Source organism: Pipra filicauda, unplaced genomic scaffold (genome assembly GCF_003945595.2).
Source record: "Pipra filicauda isolate LSUMZ 115617 unplaced genomic scaffold, ASM394559v2 scaffold108_size2327098_pilon, whole genome shotgun sequence".
NCBI lineage: Eukaryota > Metazoa > Chordata > Aves > Passeriformes > Pipridae > Pipra > Pipra filicauda.
In genome coordinates, this window is record NW_024103529.1 from 2,222,546 (window position 1) to 2,238,584 (window position 16,039).

At 44.4% G+C, this 16,039-nt stretch overlaps 1 long non-coding RNA gene across 2 annotated transcripts in view; it reads left to right on the forward strand.

The window, feature by feature from the left end:
- Window positions 1-9,043: 9,043 nt before the first annotated feature.
- The window catches only part of LOC113991778, a 95,170-nt gene continuing 88,174 nt past the window's right edge, over window positions 9,044-16,039 (forward strand). The window contains exon 1 of one of the 2 annotated variants that reach the window (XR_003542051.2): window positions 9,044-9,150. This is a non-coding gene — a long non-coding RNA (uncharacterized LOC113991778). Of the gene's footprint in view, window positions 9,151-9,291; window positions 9,638-16,039 lie in introns of those variants that run through there. The other variant, XR_003542050.2, reaches the window with a different exon arrangement.

Genomic DNA, 16,039 nt, shown 5'->3' on the forward strand with positions numbered 1-16,039 from the left:
CCTGAAGAGGCTACAAGAGAGCTGAAGAGGGACTTTAGACAGGACCATGTAGTGGTAGAACAAGGGTTAGTGGCTTTAAAGTAAAAGAAGGTAGATTTAAATCAGATATAAGAAGGACTTTATTATGGGGATGGTGAAACACTGGGGGGTGGTCACAGGTTTCCCAGAGAAGCTGTGGATGCCCTACACCTAGAAACATTTAAGGCCAAGTTAGATGGGGCTTTGAGCAACCTGGTCTAGCAGGGGATTGGACTGAGATGATCTGTAAGGTCCTTTCCAAACCATTCTATGACTCTATGATTCATCATTATGGTGTTGTTCAGAGTGGCATGCAATCCCTGCCTGGTGATGAACTGGATTGATCCTGTTTTTTCCCTGAAAGGGGAGGCAGTCAAATGCATATGCTTTATTTAATGAGGGCTGCTGGATCAAGTCAGAGTCAAAAGTTAATGACTTTTCTCCTTTCTTAGCTCTGATTAACCAAAGCAGCCTTCCTTCTTATTACACAAGGCATTCTGTTGTCTTTCACTTCTACAGTGAAATTAAAAACTGCAAAAACCCCAGACTGATTTTTTTTTTTCCAGCCAAAGATGCATGACTGACTTTGAAAGGATAAGAAAGGAGAAACTATAGATTTACAGTGAGTCACTTCTATGGTTATCATCACTACTTTCAGACACTGATGTGGTCAGTCCTCTGAGAAGCCTGTGCTGTGAAGACCCCATACATTGCTATGCTTATCCAGGAAATACTCATGGCCCTGGCCCTAAGTCTGAGCAAGACTGGCTGTAGAGGCAGAGAGGTTGTGGAGCTGGCTTGCACTGATACAGGGCAAGACTGGGATTACAACCTTCCCAAATCCAGGTATCACAGCTGCAGATAGCAATGCAGAGGGTAACAAATCTGTAATGGTCTGTAGGAACTACACTTCTGGCCCTTTTCCTTCCTTGTGATGAGTTGTGGGTATTTTTTGGTTTTTTTTTTAATAAAAGAAAGTCGATGCCAGTTCAGTCATCACTCAGATAATTTGTTGAAGCAGGAAGGAAGCACAGAGGCTGGCTTTCCTGCTGTCCTGTTGTGATGAGCACTTGCTGACAGAATGAGGTTATTTTCAAACAGTACCTTCTAAGACATTATTGTTCCAGCTTCATTTCCAGTTGTTAAATCCCCAGACTTCACAAGCAACCTTTCTGGAGCTCCATTCCTCATGCCTGACAGAAAATCTGCTTTGTCAGAAGAGCGAGCAGGTTAATATCAAAACTTGTAAAAGGAAGCAGTTACCCTGAATGCTCTTGTGAGTGTGATGCCACAGTTCCCCACCAAACCACACGACCTCTTTGATTTAAGATTACCCAAAAGCTAGATTAGTTCAGGTCCCAGATTCCTGACCCACCAAAGTGACCATTCTGACTTTCACACCTAATTCTCAGCTACTACACAAGTACTGCAGTTGTACTTAACAAAAATGACAGACGACAGTGCAATTAAATTCAATAATTCCACCCCTTCTTAATAACCTACTTTCTAGAGAGCTGTCCTACAAACTTCAGATTAATTTTGAACTTCAGGCACTGCGCTTCCGCATGCTGATCTTGTTAGGCTGAGCACACAGAAACAAAGAAATTCATCTTGGCATTTGTTCTGATGTAAAGCTTGGTTCTTGGAGGCATCACACTTGCCTTTGAGCTCTGCAGTGGAGTCATGAGTAAGCAGATGAGCACAGAGGGGGAAGCTCCTGTGCAGGAAAGAGGTAGAGTGAGCAGGAGGAGATCAAGTCCTTGGCTGATATAAACACAACTAATTTTCAGTTGGCAGGAAGAGATTTCCTTGCTAAAGGGCTTTCAAAATTACTCCTATACTGGAGAAAAATCAGCGTGCCAGACACTGGTTAATATACCTGACAACTGTTGGTGACCCTAATGTTAGCAGGTCAGGCTTTTCAAAGCTGCTCCTAGTACTTAAGAAACTTATGCAAACTGAGGCCTTTAAGGACTTTTTGCAGCAAATCACTACTGCAAATGACTGACAGCTTGTACCTGGAACCATGAAATGACAGGCACTGGAACTGGATTAGGAGGCAAGGATGGTGGGATGGCAGAGGTGTACATCTCTTGGCCCTTCCCTGGAGCAGCATCTGAGTGCAGAAGAAGAACTGGGATTGGGAATTTGGCTATGCAGGGGCGTGCAACCCCAGATGCTGCCAGACCCAGAATAGGCATTTGCATGGTGTTACAAGGATATTCCATTTGGTCCCTCCAGGTACAGAGGTGGACTTCTCAGTTCTCCTGAGGCTGAGATGAGGCACCACTGCAATGGTGACAGTGGAGCTATGAGTTTTATTCGCTCTCTTGCTCCAGTTGCCATGCTCAAGTGCAGGGTTGATTGAGAGCTATCTCCAGACAGCCCCGCTCACATCATCTGCAGACCTTTTTATCCCTTTCACACTTCTTAACCTTCCATTTCACCACCCTTGTACCTTCTTATCTCCACCTCAGTTTCCTCCCAGAACAAAAACCCACCTCAAATTATTTTTTTCCCACAGACACCAATGTTGGTATTTCTGATACTCTTACCTGGGTAATCTTTGTCTAACGTGATACGCCTGACAGAGTTATCTGGATATGGCAGCTTTTCAAGGCCTGTGGAGTTTGGCCACGTCTCATACAACTCCAGCCTACTCGTCTGTGAGATCTACCCACCCCTCCTTTGTGGCACCACCTGCCAGTGACTCACACCAATATTTTTTTATGGAATCACAGAATAGTTGAAGTTCTAAGAGACTTTATAGACCATCTAGTCTGATCACCCTGCAATAAAAGCAGGGACATCTTCAACTAGATCAGGTTGCTCAGAGCCCCATCCAACCTGACTTCGACCATTTCCAGGGATGGGGCATCTGCATGTCCAACAGTTCCCCCACATCATGTCCAACATTTTTCCATGTCCTAATCAGCTTGTTTAACCTCTGGTCAGAGACCAGACTGTGCTCCCATCATTTTCCTGCAGGCCTAACAGTGATTTTTAGTGTAGGTCTTGTAGCACAGTCTAAAAATCTTAGTAAGCACACTCAAATGATCATCCTGAGAGATCAGACTAAAATGCACTTAGAAGAGAAGTTTGTGTTTTGCCTCTAGGACGAAGAGGTCCAGGGATACATTGATGGATTTCATGATCAGAAAGACTTACTCAATTGCTGGACTTCAAGCTCAAGGTGCAGTTGCAGTGGGAACGAATCCAATAAAATAAAAAATCATTGAAGTACAACATCTGACTTGCACGGGCCACAAGATTCATGTTCTTTGTTTTAAAATGTCACTAATACATCAAAATTTGTTGGCTACCTTTTGGCACAGGGGCTGCTCACCCTCTCCTCAATTCCAAAAACAGAATACATGTTTCAAAACAACATTCAAAAGCAAGAAAAGTGATGGAATGGGAGGGACTAGCTTTGAGTACTAAAATAGCATCCTATTGAATATGAATGTTACCTGAAGAGAAAGTGCAGTTCAACACGTTCGTATGAGAATGAAGACAACTAATCTAAACTGAAAGCACACAAAGATATACTGGGGAAAGTCTTGCATGGCTTGGTTAGAAGATAACATCTAATTCAGCAAAATAAGGGAGGCAAGACAAATTACTGTGAGTTGGTATGAAAATATATAAATAGCAGGGTTACAAATTTAGCTAAATTGGCACATCTTAATGTAGGACAAACCTAATTCCTGGATCTGCATCTCAGCCAAAACTGAAACTGCCCGTAATTTTTTGTTTGGTTGGTTTTATTCTTTCAAATTCTTATTCTTAAGGTACTTGATTAGCAAACAATTTGACTTCAAACAGTGTCCAAATAGAAAGTGTCTCCTGATTTAAGGTTTTAAGCCAACAGGTAAAGAACATTGAAGAAAACTGGGCTGCAGTGTACATCTTGCTGTCAGATACTGTGGGCTGTTTGTGCGGAGTACTGGTTTTAGGCACACATCTGAAAAAATACAGAACATCTCCATTTAGGTGCAAAATCTGTTTTGTTCATCTCTTCCTGTGCAGGTAATTATGAATTTGCTGTTAGCCATATGGAGATGGTATCTTCTCTCTTGTTAATAGGAAGATATCAGAAATTTTAAGAAAACTAAAAAAACCCACCACCAATAACAACAAAAAAACCTCCACCCCAATATTTGAGACATATAAACTCCTCAAATATGCTAAGAGAACAGCTTTCTAAGTTACTGCAGTTACTACCTGCTTACACCCACTCAACTTGAGCTTGCCTGCCAGTACACTTCATTATGCAAGTGTAATTTGCTATCATAAACCCCCAAGATCATTTTCCCAAACTTAGGTGTATCATACTCTATCAGCAGCCTTGTTACACATGTAAACATATAGAGGTAGTTTGGTTTTTATTTTGCTAGAAAGGAACATCAGTCTGATGTTGAAAAGCAAAAAACTGGTGTCTTGCTCCTTAGAAAGGGAATCATTTGGATTATTCCCTGTGTTGCAGGGTGTGTTACTCATTGTATTCACACCACTCTTTGTTCCCATTCCCTCAACCTTCTCCACGGTGAAGACTTCTTCTGTGTCACTGGCAGCTAGGATTTTCATACCTGTAGCAATAATGTAACATATTAGAAAGTGGTCTATTCCCTCTTTGTGGGCTTTAACTTGTGGATTAAGCTTGAATCCCCTGATCTCAGATAAGAAACTGGTCTTTGCATTTAGCCTGCAGAGTGTTTAATGAGAAATAGCAGTTCCCATCATCTGTGGCCAAAAGAATCCATTTTATGTGAGGTTTGGGTACGGTGTTGTTTACGAAGCTGGTCTTACCTAAAGCTTAAGTGGAATACTGTTATCTCCATTGGCATAACAGATGGTACCTTTTCCTGCAACTAATTAGCTATGCAGTGCCTCGTCTGCAGGACGGGAAATCCTTGATGCCTCTCTGCTACTACCTCTTCCCCCAGATCTGTGCAGCAACCCCACCACAGACTGTCATGGTTGAGAGCCTGTTAGCCCAACAGAGTCCAGCAAAAAGTGTTCCTGATCTATTTCAGACCTTTGGAAATTTCACAGGTCACTCTTAATTAATCACGAGAGGCTTGCTTGAGCTGTTGCTTGACGCGGGTGGATTTGGCTTACACAGCTGAAATGGGAAGCCTCTAGCACTGGTTGCTGTGAAGACAGGTTAGAGAATCACAGAATCACAGAACGGTTTGGGTTGGAAGGTGCCTTTAAAGGTCATCTAGTTCCAAACCCCCTATAATGCGCAGGGACACCCTCCACTAGATCAGTTTGTTCAGAACCAGGTCCATGGGACATTCACCACCTCTTATGGAATATCTGCAGTCTAGCCAGTGCCTGGTGTGGAGTTTCATGTGAGGTCAGGGATGCTGCTTCCTCCCTAACCCCTCCGGAAATTCTTGGATGTGATGGTAGCCTACCAAAGCCCCTCCCAGATCTTAGAGAAACTGCACTTTCAATGTGTTATCTAAGGAAAGCCTGTAAATGTAGATTTTAAAAGACTTTAGTGCTACAGTTGAGCAACCTGGTCTAGTAAAAGGTGTTCCTGTCCATGGCAGCAGGGTTGAAACAAGATGGTCTTTACAGTCTCTTCCAACCTAAACTTGTGTGATTCTATCCCACAGCAATGTGCCCTGCTATTGAGACTACAACTGAGATACTTAAAAAAAAGTGTGCTGAATTTTCAACCAGAAACATCTGACACCAAAACAGTGGTATAGTTAAGTCTCTGGCTAGCAATGAGGGGAGTGTAATGTCATTTCAAGACCAGGAGAAAATAAATCATAGTGAATAGGAATCTGCCAAGCATGAATTCACTGGGTGCTCTGTAGCAGTCGCCTCAGTTCTCCAGAGTGACACCTGACCTGCCATCATGGTCACATGTTTAGCTTTTGGTGCTTTGCAGAGCTGTATCCTAAACTGGTTTAGGCAGGACTAGTCTTGGTAACCCATCATTGCTACCTGACAAGCACCTAGCAAAGATGGTTAAGTAAGTGCACTGTCCTCAGATAGAATACTCAGCTAAAAAAAATCCCCAAATTAGTCCTAAAGTTATTTTTTGTTATATTGGTTGCAAAATTTGCACCTCTATGCCTTGTACACAAATCCCACAGCTGCAGATGTATGGACGTATATATGTATGTATGTTGTCATCTTCTTGTTCTGTGCATAAGGAGGTGTGGGCATGAGTTAGATGTGATTATTCTGGACAGTGAAACACTTAGAAGTCGATTTGTATTCAAAAAGCTTTGCAGAAAATCTATACTTTTGCACACTGGAAAGAGCATCAGGGTGAATGTATGAACATATGATAATAGTGAGGCCTTAGGTTGAATTCTTATGCACTAAACTCTGACGTGACTTTATCTGAAACTTCGTGTATGTTCATACTGCTGTGGCAAAAAAGTCAGATGGGGAGATCAGAGAGGCATTTGTCAGTTAGAGAAATAAAGCAAAAAGTGCTGATTCTTTCTACTTTTTGAAGAAATTGCCTCACAAAATTAGCAGCAAGCAAACACATGCTAAATATATCAAACACTTATGTTGTCACTATAAGCATCCTACTACAATACTTGATGGAGTAACATATGATTATGGTGACAGAGATTGTCCTGGATTTCTGGATTGGATCCACCCAAACACTCAGGCAAGCAAAGAGCATTGAACATGTCCTGCAATTGGCTTCAATGAAATTACTCCTTAAGAAGAGTCAGAATGTGAGATATTTTATTGGAACTTCCGATGGAAAGAAGATAAACTACTACCAGGAGCCAAAAAAAAAAAAAAGGCATTAAAAACTAGCAGTGTGAGTCCATGTGGGAAATACATATTTGTCATGAATGTTGCTGCACTCATTCTTCCATGAAGAATTACCGACTTCTGAATTGTTGCAATCCAGTCTTCAAACTCCAACACTAGATAAAGGAGCTGACAGATACCTGTGCCTCCACTGAATTATCATTGATTGAAAACTAAGATCTGTTGCTTTTAGCAGCAAAATATAAATCCTTCTCCTATAGTACACATCCTTGCCTCTTTTTTTCTGCCTACTGTAGAAAGCCGCACGTTGCCCACAGGATTTCACAAACATTGGTGTGAATTCTTTCAGCAAGTTGGACAACCGGTTTCAACACACTCTGGATACCAGGTACACTATGATTCAAAACACAAATGTGTAAGGATCTCTAAGAAGGAGATTAAAATCTGTTTAAACTACCGAGGTAGGTATGCTTTTCTTGGGAAATTAATGCATATTGCAATCTGAGGAACTGGGCATTTCTAAAAATCGCAGATGCATGTCCCTAAAACAAGATAATTTGATTGTTCTAGAGGCAACACATTCTGCTGAGAGACTGCATTCACCTGTTTTCTGTGGGGTGGGGTCATGTCCCCTGAGACAGAAGATGCAGTTTCTACATATTTACTATTTAGCAAGTGCTTCTGGTAAAAGATTACTCTTGTTTACACTTCTTAATTTGTTTTCTCTTTTGTTTGCTTGTTTTGTTCTCAAATGTTCCTCCTATTAATACATCTTCTGGAACTGCCTGGCCTACTTTAGGCTAAAAATAGTCCTTGTTGCTACTGCTGTAGCTCCACACAAGCCACATAACAACCACACCAGGAAAGAAAAACCCTCATGCCCTGTTGAGCTTCCCTGAAATGACAAGTGGGTCAGAAATCCATATGACCAAAAAGCAGGAGGAAAATGAATCCTGCCTTCCTTCTCTGCTTGTACTAGGCTTGGTGATGGTGCAAAGTGGGGGAAGAGCAGAAAGGTGTCTGTCTATGTGTTTTGGTTTCCCTCTGTCTCCTCTACACCCATCAAGGACAGTAGATGACACTTCACTTATGGAGAGATATGAAAGAAACAATGAAACTGCAGGGATGAGAAGCTGCAAGGAAGACATTTTCATATTGGTTTCCAAGCAATCGTTCTTGAAATTAAGGTAATTTGATTGATTTCTTGAATAAATAGCAATCTTTGGGTATGATCAGACCAATGCTTCTGATGCTGTTGCTCTGCTTAAGTGAACAGGGTTACCCTGTCTCCTTCATTGGGCTGTGTCTGTGCTCCTGGTGTCTTAGAAAGGAAAAGGGCATTGGATACACAAATGTTTTCCTCTGCATTGCAGCAGACAAAACTTAACACTTCTCAACCTTGAGTGAAAATCTTTACTTGTCTGGTTGTGCTCCTAGGTTCATGTGGCCAGTGATGCATACTGGTGAGACACAAACAGTCTTACTGGCCTTACTGGTGATCTCTGGCTGATAATGAAATGCGGGAGTGAAGAATACCCAAAAATGCTTCTGCAGCTACCTTGGCAACTGAGGAATGAAACTCTATTGCTCCACAGATAAAAATTGTGTTTCTATGATTTACTCCAGCTTGTGGGTGCTATTTTTTTTCCATTTTACACTTAAGGCATATTGGCAAGAGCATGTCACACGCTTGTTGGAAGCCAGGACTGCGCTCATTTGCAGTAGAAAATCCCCTGGGTCACATTTTTCTTTGCCCTGCCAGCTAGGAATCTAGCTTGAATATAGTTGGGGTGGTACCATCCTCAGTTATAGTAACACATCTGGGACTTGGAGGCAAATCTAAGCCTAACACAGAGAAAGCACAAGCTATTCTATGTTCTCACTGATCTCATAAGGCAGTTTGTTGAGGACAAAGTTATGTCGGGTACCATGAATTCAGGGTGTCCCAGCAGCTCCTGCACAGCAGGATCTGCTCAGGTGGATGGGGGGGGGTGGGTGGGTGCACGGGTGGTTTTTGAGTTGGGGCCCAAACGGCGTTGGTCAGCAGTCCTGCCTGGTACCCCTGGAAGGGGGCATGCCAGCATTGCCAAGATCTGGACCAGGATCTACATCCCACTCTGCTGCCATTGATAACCCCTCTAACTCAGCGCATCCCCAGGGTTTTGAGGCATCAACACCGCTACGGGTCACCCAGACCCCATCCTTCTGTTCCTTGGTTGATTTTCTGCTCCCTCCCTTTTCGGGTGGTGGAGTCCCGCCCGCGGTGATGCCGCAGGGCGAAGTCGCAGGAGCAGCGTGATGCTCGCGGTGGGACCGGCGTTGGAGCAGCCGGGAGACCCTCCAACCCCCGCCAGGCACTGCCGACTGCAGGTAGCGATGTCCCCAGGCGGCGGACTCGGCCCCGGCCCTCAAGGAAGGAACCCGGCTCCAGGCCCCAGGGAGGGAACACCCTGGGAGAAAGGGGCCGAGCGCGGGGAACCGCGGCGGCTCGGAGGGTCCCGCTCCCCCCTCCCCTGCATTCCGCCCGCCCCTCCCCGCCGGCCCCTGTCCCCTCCCTCCGCCCCGCCGCCGGGAGGGGGCTGGAGCCGGGTCCGGCGCCCGGGGAAGCAGAGGAGGAGAGGCGGGCGGTGGGGAGGGAGCTGCGCCGGCTTCTCCTGCGGGCAGCGCCAGGGGGAATCGGGGTGGGAAGGGGGGCAAGGAGGACGAGGCAGCAGAGGAGGCGGGCGGCGCAGAGAGGGAGTCCCGGAGCCGGCCCTCCCCGCCGCGGCGGAGGGCGGACCACGATGCCCAGCCGGGGGGCGCTGCCCGCCCGCCCGCCCGGACACCGCCGCCCGTAGCGGGGCCGCCGCAGCGCGGGGTGAGCGGAGCCGGGGGGCGCGGGGGTTGCCCGTGCGGGGCCGGGGGGGCTGCGGCGGGCGGCGGGAGCCGGGGCGAGGCGAGGCGGCGGCTTCCCCGCTTCGCGTTGCAGAGCGGGCCGGGATGCGGGATGCGGTGGGTCGGTGTCGGGGGTGGCGGAAGCGGCGCGGAGACATCGCCACGGGGTGCGCTGCTCCTCTCGGGGGTGGGGGGCCCTTTTCTCGCGGCAGGTGCCGGCTGGCCCTTCGCCCTCCCTTCTCCACGGGACTCCCCCCGGGAACACCCCTGGGAACACTTCGGAAAGAGGGTCGGTGGCCGCCGGCTGTGCCCCCTCTTTGCGGCGGGGCCGCGCGGGTGGGCTGCGGTGAGGGAGGGGGCTGCGGCGGCCACAGGGCATGATGGACGCGCCGCATGCGGGGAGAGAGGCTTTGGAGCAGAGATGCTAAAATGTCACCGCGTGCGATGTCCCTGTCAGGTCTGGATGCTTTGAGCGACCGCCCGCCACTGGAGTCTTTCTGCATCTCTGGAAAACCCCGGTGGTTCGGGAAGGAGAGAAATGCAGACGTTTTGATCAGCTGTCATTGATAGCTTGCAGGTAGTGAGATGAGGTTTCCAAGCTCCGAGGTTGTACAGTAGTTCTCTGGCTCCTTGTAGATGAATACTTGAAAAATAAATGTGTCAGAGTAACAGCACTCGTCTTGCATGCTATGTGGTCTTTTGTGGGGCGTGAAGGCACCTAGTACAGAGCAGGGATTCCAGCTGACATCCCCCGTGCTTCAAATGAGATGGGTATGGTGAGAGAAAAGAGAGATCATGGCTTTGTGTACAGATTTCTGCCTGTTTCTATTCGGTCATAACACCAAGTTTTTTTAAAAACGTGTCATTTGAGTACAATGGGCTTTTGTGCTTGATTTGAGGAGGGTTTCTGGACAAGTTACTGTAGAAGGGGTTACCTCTGAGGTGGAGGCTACTTGGTATGATTCCCCTCAGCCTTTGCATTTCAGGATCCTGTTTAGTTTGAGGACATTGCTGTGGCCTCACTCTTTTTTAAGTCATCTCCCTGCTCTCAGGTCTGATTTTTGGGTTGGCTATCTCTAAAAATAAAGACTGGTAAGACCTTAGGGGAAGGCCTTTATGCATCTGTCCACAAGTAACTTTGAATGTGCTGTACAGGAGGAGAATCTGCTTTTGAGGCTTGACACAGGAGAGGAAAAAGGACAAAATTTACATCGCCTAGGGATCTGTCAAGTACGGGAGCTATGACAACAGCTCTCTACTACTCTCCCTTATTTATTTGTATTCCTTCCTCTCCTCCAACTTTCATTGCTAGCTCTCATGTGGCGTATTTCAATGTTGGCTTATGCCCACTCTGAGTGGAAAACCAGTGATGCTGAAAAACATGCTAAACCAATGTGTAACAAGAATGATATTCAGTACTATGTCTCCTTTGATGGCGCATGTGAACTTGTTTCTATAGAGACTTACTGGCTAGCCATTGGTGCTTATTAACCTATTTCAACATACACAACAAAGATCATGTTTGTTTTTTTTTTTTTTTTCTTCTGATTGATGAGACATCGGAGGAGAGAAAGACCTGGTGGGGAAGAGTATCCTTAATTCCTGAGCCATGGAGTCACATCTGTTCAGTTACAGATGTGCTTGTTCTGTAGGTGTGTAATTGGAGACGTATTTTGACTGGATTGAGAGAGTTCAGTAGCAGAAGAAGGAGATTTTTGAATTTGCAATTGCTTTATACCTTTTTTTTTTTGTAATACTGTACCTGAATTTTCTTTGAAAGCTGTGGTCATCATGAAAAATCTTGATTTTTTTTTTCTTTGCTTAGTCTTCCCTGCCTCTTTGTTCAATGCTAGGAGTCTGCCTACCATTGCACTTTGTTGTTTTTAGGGTTTTTTAAAATTGGCAAACATTTCCATAATTATTACTTCTATCAGATAATATGCTGAACTGATTAGCCTATTTTCTAGTGCTCTAATTTTTCTTGTTAATAGTTTCTGCAGCCTCAAATATCTTGCAGTTCTGTGGGTAATACAACAGCATGATAGAGGTGTGTTTTTCCAGTTGTGTTCAGGAAGAGCTAATGTGAATATCACTTTGGGATTTTATTGTGGAATTATCACTTATTGTGGAACTAGGCCCTCAATATATGCAAAATTGTCTAATGGAAAACAGCTACCTATCGTCAGTGCTTGAAAAAAGCATTCCTTTAATCCACTCATGCTGTCCAATGTGTACTGATTGAAGTTATGGAGAAAGACAAACTTTTTAAGTTGGTGACTCTTTAGGAGTAAGATCTGCCTTCAACATTATTTTTCCCCATTGTTGTTTCCTGAAAATAAAGATAGCACAAAAACAAATTCTGTAGTGCTGATGCCAGAAGCCTTTGTGAGCCTGTCTTTTCTCTCTCTAACTGGTTTGTGCCCAGAAAATCTGCGATACGTGGTCAGTTCTCCACTTATTTTCACACAAGGGTGCTAAAATCAGCTGTGCTACCTTGTTCTGAGTGACTGAAATCAGAGTGGTTATTTCTTAGCAAGTGAGAACACCCCGGGTTATGACAGCTTTTGAAGCCTTTGCTGTGTCTTTAGTCTGTTGCTGTGTCTTTAGTCCATTCCTTCCCAGGTGAGATTCCCATGTGAATTAAATCAGTTCAGTTTTTGTTCCGTCACTCTGGTTGGCAGCTGAGAGATTAGTTCTCCTGAAATTGCTGCATGGTGTCTGCTGTGGCTGTGACTGGTTGTTGGTGACGCTCGGTGCTTTGAAGTTCCCAACTCTGGAGGATGGCTTGATGTTACATTGAAACCTGCAGATTTAGCCCTATACTATTCCCAGGACATATTTTCTTTATTTTTTCATGTGTCTTTTTTGTTTGTTTATTTGTTTTTATTTTGTTTGGTTTTAATCTGATGACAGAAAAGACAATGCAAACATCAATCTGCAAGCCCAGTTCTTCTCTGAAGAGCACCCAAAGCTCTTGGGGTTTTTAACTGGTAGACGTTTGGACAGGGCATAAACACAAAAATAATGACCAACATGTTTATTGCTACTGCTGTGTGAAGTTGGTGCCGCAGCTTGCTCACATGTCCTCTCTCACATATTTAGGTATTGTTTGCTGGGTTTGCATATCCAGAGTGAAACTTGCTTTTCAGTGGTGCTTTTCAGAAAATGCTGCTTGGCAGCAGCTGAGAGACCCATTGTGAGTGGCATTGTTGTTCATGATGCATGTCCTGATTCCGAAAATCTGGTGCTTTTGTTACAATTGTGCTCCCACCGACATCTATTGGATGGAATGAGTAGGGGTTGAAGAGGAGAGGCTACAGAATCAGTAGCTACTTTTAGTAATCATTAGCTGGGTTGTTTTATATGGGCCCAACATTCACTCTTTTTCTCCCTTTTTGGAAAATCTGCTTTATTGGTGGTGTGTACCCTGTGCACTGTCAAAACAGTGCTGAATAGCCTGCCTGTGTTGTAAATAATCAGACCTTCTTGTAAGAGTATGTAGTGACAGGACAAGGGGGAATGGCTTCAGACTGAAAGAGAGTAGGTTTATATTAGAAATTAGAAAAAAATCTTTATTGTGGGAGTGATGAGGCACTGGAACAGGTTGTCTAGAGCAGTTGTAGCTGCCCCATCCCTGGAAGTGTTCAAAGCCAGGTTGGATGGGACCCTGAGCAGCCTGGTCTAGTGGAAGGTGTCTCTGCCTGTGGCAGGGGCGTTGGAACGAGGTGATCTTTAAGGTCCCTTCCAACCAAACTGTTCTATGATTCTATGAATCATCTGGGGGCAATTACACACAGTCCTAGGGAATTGAGGGCAGTGTCATTCTTATGGTAGTCTTTGTTGTGCTGCTTTTTTTTCCTAATAAGCAAGTGGGTTGATGTTTGTTCATCCTTTTGAAGTACAAGATAACTTTCCTTACCCAAGTGGGTTTCTGTGTTTTATTTCAAAAGGGTTGAACTTTGTTAGTGTGGGATATAGGATCCCAGAACAGTGTCTGGAATGTGTTGTGCAGCTTCCAAACTTTCTGGTTATACTGAAAATCATATGGGAGTGATTGAGGATATAATTAGTCTGACCGGGGTGGCCACAGGCAGAGGAGTGAGGACAGAATGGGCTTACACATATAAGACAGTGTTTTGATCCATTTTTCTGAAGGATTCATGCTGCATTATTCTCGTATCTTAACCAGAATGAGAATTAGCTTGAGGGCAGATCCATGTGCAGAGATGTGCTGATCATTCATTTACCATGTCCTCTAGGAATCTGAGGATCAGCATAAATTATAAAGGCACGCTGCTTGTTGCCAAATGACAGAATTGTGTCTGCCAGATAGAGATTTAAAGTTTTCTGTGGGCTTGGACATCCTTTGAATTTGGAGTAAGGCTTCTGCTTTTCTTGTTTTAGAGGTGTCACTGGAATTCATGACCATACAGGTCAGTCACGTTGCCACACTGCCACGTATTCTCTACTTCTTTAAGCCATTTTTTAAATAGCCTTGACAATACATGGCTCCTTTGATTTTTATTTTCTCTTTGTTGTTCTCTAGCAAGTGGAAGGCTGCTCCTTTGCTCAGAAAATTTGTCTCATGGAGGAGCAACATTTACAGTTAATGGCTCTTGCTGTTGATGACCAAGGTTTTGTAGAAATCATGGCAAATGCCTGTGAGACACTAATATTTTTGGCAGCTCTAAGGTCACCAATTTTAAAATTGAACTCAGCACAGTTGCAAAATTGAGCTTCATTCCTAAGCCTGTCTGAGGACAAATGATGTGTAAGTCTAAAGAAATATGTCTGAATCTCATCCTGGTTGTCCCTGAATGCCTGCTTAGAGCTTGTCAAAGCTCACGTTTCTAGAGAACCTGAGAGTTGACCCTTGTAGAAGAGCTGCCCTATTCAGTAACTTAAACAGGAACATGAAATTGCAGTGTGAATTTTCATAGATGTTTCTTGTGCTGCTTTTTACTGATTACTTGAGGCTCCAGTGAATTCAGCATCCTGCTTCACCACCCATCAGTTTAAATCCATCAAAAAGTAGAGGAGGAGAAGAAAAAAAATCCAACTTCAATGAAAACATACGCTGCAAAAGGCAGTTGTATCACATTTATATTCTGCTGTGTGCTTCTGCCACCCACGCTTGTAAAATACTCAGTGATGGCAAAATGAAGTACATTTCATTTCCACATATACAAATATTGTATTTGCTGAGTAATTTCTGGTAGCTCTTCTATGGTAACTTATTTTTCTACTTGTTCCAGGCCTTCCTCCATTCCTTGTGCATGGAGGGGGATGTTTAGTAATGCAAGAACTGAAGAGAAACTCAGCTATTTGTTTGTAACTGACTGAGGTATTAACTTGAAAAATGTAATTTCATGAAGTGCAGCTGGGATTTTTGGAGCATCCCATTAGAACCACTTATGGGAGAAAGGCAGAGAATTGGAAAAATGAAGAGTCATTGTAAAAGGGTGCTTTTTCTTCCCTAGAACACCTATATCACTCTCTCTTGTGCTCAAAGCTTGCTAGTAATACCAGTAAAACACACTCATTAATCTGTCAGAGCCACAAAGTTCTGATAGGAAGGCCGTATTTGGATACATGAAGCCAGAAGAACTGTTTACATGACTTGTGAGGGACTCTTGCACCGTCACAGAGCAAACTCATGTTGCCCTATGCTAAAGCTCTCCTGCCTCGTGATATGCCATGCCAGCTCAGCCAGCAGACCTGAGGACAAGCAGGACAAGGGCAGGACAGCCTACAAAATGCAGGGCTGTAGGGTGACAACCCCAGCAGACTGGAAAGTGTCCCCAAATGCCATTTGTTTCTTTGTAAGGATTGTGCCCTCAGACTGCAGAGCACAACAGTGCTGCTGATGAGGACGCCCTGGAATGCTGTCCATACAGGAGGGAAAAGACACTGAATGTGTTCAACAGGAGTGTTTGCACATTGTTTTGGGGTGATTTGGGGAGATATCAAGTAGCTCAAAACCTTTGGTAGGTTGCAGAACTATTGGTTGTAATCTACCATTCTGAAAGTGGAACAGATTTTAAAGAACTGAGTGTGAAAAATTATTGGACAGTGGATCATCAGAGCAACTGGGATATTCAGGGATTTAAATTGCTGGTAGAAAGGGCTCCACCTTGAGAAATGTTTGGTGATATGGGTATATTTCTTAAGTGCAGGACCAGGTCAGGCAGAAGACACCAGTCTCCAGCGTTACACTTCTAACAGTGGGCTGATTCAAGGGAATTTCAGGCCTCCCCAGTGCAAGTGTGAGCCATAAACTGATGAAGGTTTCACATCGTTGCATCACTCACACAAATAATTCTCAGTTATCTTGAGAATACAGTGAATGTTATTTGGAAAGACATGAGAAAGTGTAACACAGTTT